Source organism: Astyanax mexicanus, chromosome 14, assembly GCF_023375975.1.
Source record: "Astyanax mexicanus isolate ESR-SI-001 chromosome 14, AstMex3_surface, whole genome shotgun sequence".
Classification (NCBI taxonomy): Eukaryota; Metazoa; Chordata; class Actinopteri; order Characiformes; family Acestrorhamphidae; genus Astyanax; species Astyanax mexicanus.
The window spans coordinates 21,127,133-21,131,605 of record NC_064421.1 but is presented as its reverse complement, the minus strand read 5'-3'; positions in this window follow the sequence as shown (position 1 = coordinate 21,131,605).

Genomic DNA, 4,473 nt, shown 5'->3' with positions numbered 1-4,473 from the left:
AACGTTGCCTTTAAATGGCCATCAAAGTGTCTAAAAATAATAATTTTCTGTTTTCTTATTCTGTAACTTTTTAGCATTTAGCAGATCTGTGTCATAAGAATTTCAGTCGAGTTGCTTGTCGCTGTACTGGGAAACAGGCTGGCTGTTTGGCTGCAGCTCCTCTGTAAATATTGGTTTAGATTGTTTTAGCTTTCCACATAAAATAAACCGAGTCCATACTGAGTAGATTATCATACCTATCTGACCTGGATATTGTTTAATAGCATGTGAACAAGTCTTTACTCTTCGCTTCATTGACTGATCTAAAGAGGCCACCATTAAAACTAAAAGGACTGCCCAGTCTTCCACTGGCTCCTTTTGTTTGTGTCTTTTACAAATGTGCCATTCATGATTACTATCAGAATTTTTCTTGTTCATCAGAAGGCGGCCCTGAGAGACTTGACCTCACAATGAGCTCCATTTTCCTTCATTTTCAGCCCATGCACAGTTCAGACAAATGCATCGCATCATTTTAGCTATGGAGTAAGCTTCAAAACTGAAATATTCTCATAAAAAATTAAAGTATATGTTGTAAATTTGTTGTTTTAAGGGGGGTTATGGTAAAAACTGTGCATTGTTTGAAGAGTACTTGCATAGGGAATTCATAAGACATGCATAAACACTGTATAACATTTTGGACCATTCTGGAAATGAGATATGTTCAGGAAAATTTAGCCACTGACCGATTTAAACCCTGACAACAGTCAATAGTCACTCGTCCATATCTATCGTAGCTACACAGATGCACCGCATGCGTAGATCCCCGCTCCGTACACACACTTACAGACAAGCTGCAGCATGCAAACCCCGCTTTTACATCAACAATAAACTGAAATTAAAATAAATTAACATTGCTGGTTCTGTAAATTACCTTCTGGCGCACCTTCACATTATGAACACACAGGTCATTTTCCACGCTATTAAAATACCAACGCACCAAAGTCAGAGCATACCTGTCTGTTAAAGGGAATGGCAAGTGAAATCCAGATCGTTTTATTTTCCTTTATGGCCAAAACACACCCATGATTAATTAAGAGAATAAGTTTATGCCTTTTGCATGTTTTGAACTGCGCAAGTCAAATTTTTGCATTTTCAAAGACCAAAGACACCAAAGATACCAAAGACACACCGACACGCCCTTAATCCAGCTGCATGATGTGTGGTTGGCGGCTCGGCTATAGATCACTAAAATTTGTCACACAGTCTTAAACATAAGTTAAAACACCCTTTTGCAAACATAAAACACAGTATGTGCAGCCAATCAGCTCATTTGTAACAGTTTAAAAAAAAATCTATTTTGTTTTAGGATTGGTCTCCACTGTTATGAGATTTTCTTAAATGTTTAAGTCAGGGGACTGCAAGAACTATTTCAAAGCTTTGTGTCTTCTCAGGTAGATCATCTTGTTTTTGAGGTAAGTTTTGAATCGTTATACTGTTATAGAGGCCATCCTCTTTTCCGTTTTAGCCTTTAAACAGATGGTTTGATATTTCTGCCCATGATTTGAGTTTGAACAGTAAATCACCTTCTTGACTTAGTTAAACTTTCAGGCAGGCTCTTGGCGGTCATATGGACCCTTTGTTCCAGTATATGAGCAGCTTTCTCAGTCCTCAATATCTCATCATGACCTTTACAGTCCAAGTAAAGCATGAAACACACTGACTTTCTTTTTTTTGGTGTACTAGATGCACCATAGCTCTGATGGCTGTTTTTTGTCAACGCAGTGGGGCTCACAGGAGCCGTGTGACATACCAAAGCATAACTTTGTTATTTACAAAGCAACAATTAATTATTAACATTATATCATTTTTTTTAACATTTTATATGATTAATCCTGAGTTTTTTGCAGACAAAAAAGTGTGGCTGTCCTCCCAGTGTTCTCTCAGCACAGTGTGCAGTTATCTAGCTGAAGAGATTTAAGTTACTGGAGAGCATTAGCTTTAGAGCTCCCCCTCTGATGTGTGATAAGCTCTAGTCTGAGGAAGCACAGTTTGTTTTAGAGGGAGCAGACGTTAGTGAAAAGACAGGGTGAAAGCATGTCAGGCAGGGATTTACCAAAGATATCGTTTGCTTCCTCTTCCTTAGTTTTCTCGATCACTCAATGTACCCTTACTTTCAAGGATTCAAGGAGATTTTATTGTTATTGGTACATGGTGTGAAACAAAATTGTATTCCCGTGGTTTAAAATAGATAAATATAAAGACTTAATAAAATAGAATAAAAAACAATAATAAAATAGATGAGATAAATACACAAAATATAAAGAGTAGGGAAGTACCAGCAACATGATGTCCAAAGTGCAAATTGCTATGGCAGCATGATGATTATGAATGAATATAAGTAACATGAAAAGTGATAAAGTATCTCAGTGTAATTAAAGTGTCAGTGTTGTTTTAATATGCAATTGTCCTTGTCAGTGTCAGTGTAGTGTGTTGGTTAGGTGGAGTTTAAGAGTCTTACAGCTTCTGGAATGAAGCTGTTTCTCAGTCTGGTCGTTTTGCATGAGGAAAAGCTGCAGTCAGGAGACGATGTTTGTGTAGCAACAAGTTTTTTCCTTAACTAACCCTTCCCAGATAGCAAAAGGACACTGAATCAACACTCATTTTGTCATCACTAATCCATTGAAACAACACTTATCTCCGATGTCAAAATTAATTGATTTGTGCATTTCGATTTAACATTGATTCAACATTGTATGGTGTATAGTAAACTTTACTTATATTAAATATGTATATATTGTTTGTATTCTATTCTTATAGCCTGTACTGTGGACTTGAAGTAGAAATTGACATTTAGAGGATTGTTAATGTTAATATTATTATTTGTAGCTTTTCTCCTAAAAGCATTGTGAATGTAGAGGTTGATTCGATGTCAGAATTTCAACATTAACCAAAGCAATGTTAAATAAAGCGTGTATAAGTGTTGTTTTCCGTTATCGACCTTTTAAAGATGTAATGCAACCAAAAAATGTGAGTTTATTCAATGTTCTTTTTGCTATCAGGGTGGTCTGAACGTGATGTGCATGCTTGTCTCAGAAAACTAGCTACAAGTATTAAATAGGATTAAACTAGGCTGCCTCAAAATAAAGACAAAAAAATATAAACAATATTCTTCTTGACTTTATATTTGTTGTTATTAATTGTTTCATGGCTATAGAAAACATTGAATTTTTTAGTTTTTTACTCAGTTTCTTGCACTGATTTGCCCTGATTTGCAACTTTTCTTGGAGTGTTTTGCAGGCCTGAAATGCAGTAATAGATATACATTACCAAAATAAATTAAGTTGAGCAGAAAAAAACACTAAACAACTTTGTTTCCTTCGTTTGGCAATCAAATATAATTCAAAGGAAATGTAAAACACTGGCTTTTTGTTGCTTTTGTCCAAATTTACAAACTTTTTCTGATTTGGGGTTGTGAGTATATTGGAATATTTATGATTTTTAAAGGCCTAGAAACTAGAAACAGTTCTAATGTCTCATAAAACAGTTGTAAATTATGACATTATGCTATAAATGGAACAAATAGCCTATCCATCATCTTAGTATTAAGATTTGTCGCAGCACTCACAGCACCTGCTCAGAAGAGGTGCTGAGTTCTTCACTCTTCAGGTCCATCGCTGGTGCCAGTGGAAAATGAGAGTGAAAAAGATTAGATGATAAAGTGCAGCATGCACATGTCTTGCTTCAGATGTTTGCACAGAGATTAGAGCGGGAGTTGATAGGTCATTCCGTGGCAGCAGACCTTGTAACGGGAGGCAGGTTATAACAGCCCACAAACGCTCCCGCGGGAGCCTGCAGTCTGTTGCTCTAGCCAATTAGACTTTAATATATTGATGTTTCTGAAAGGCCTCTGGCTTCGGGAGTACACAGGGAGAACGTTTTACACCTCCTCATTGTAAACCTCGCAGTTTGATCAGGTGCTGAGCGGCCGGGGTCTCCGCAGCCCAGCGTCCAGAGCCTGGCCCCTGGTTGCACGCTGGAGGTGCCTCTGCGGGTCAGTGCAGTTTACTGTGGACATCTGTTCTGGGTTAGAAGGCCACTGAAAACCCAAGTACATATGGAAGTCCCTTTCCACAGCAGAGGGAGCCGTCCTCCAAGACTACAGACGTAGCAGGCATGAAGGGACACAGCAATTTACACGATCCACACAGAAAGCGATGCACTCTTGCACACTACCTCTCACCACATGTGTCAAGACAGCTGAGTTTTAAACCAGTAGGATTTATGCCCCCCGACAGGCGTCTCCCGGTGTTGCAGTAGTGCCGCTCTCTGCAGGCACCGCTTTCCTTCCTGGACATTCTTATTAGTCCGGTTTACTACAGCAGCTCGTCTGCTGAGGTCATTTATGGTCGACCATGGTGGTATGATAAACTCATTTATAACAGCGGGTCTTCAACGCTTTGCATGACATTGCCCATGTCCCCCTCCCCTCTTTCT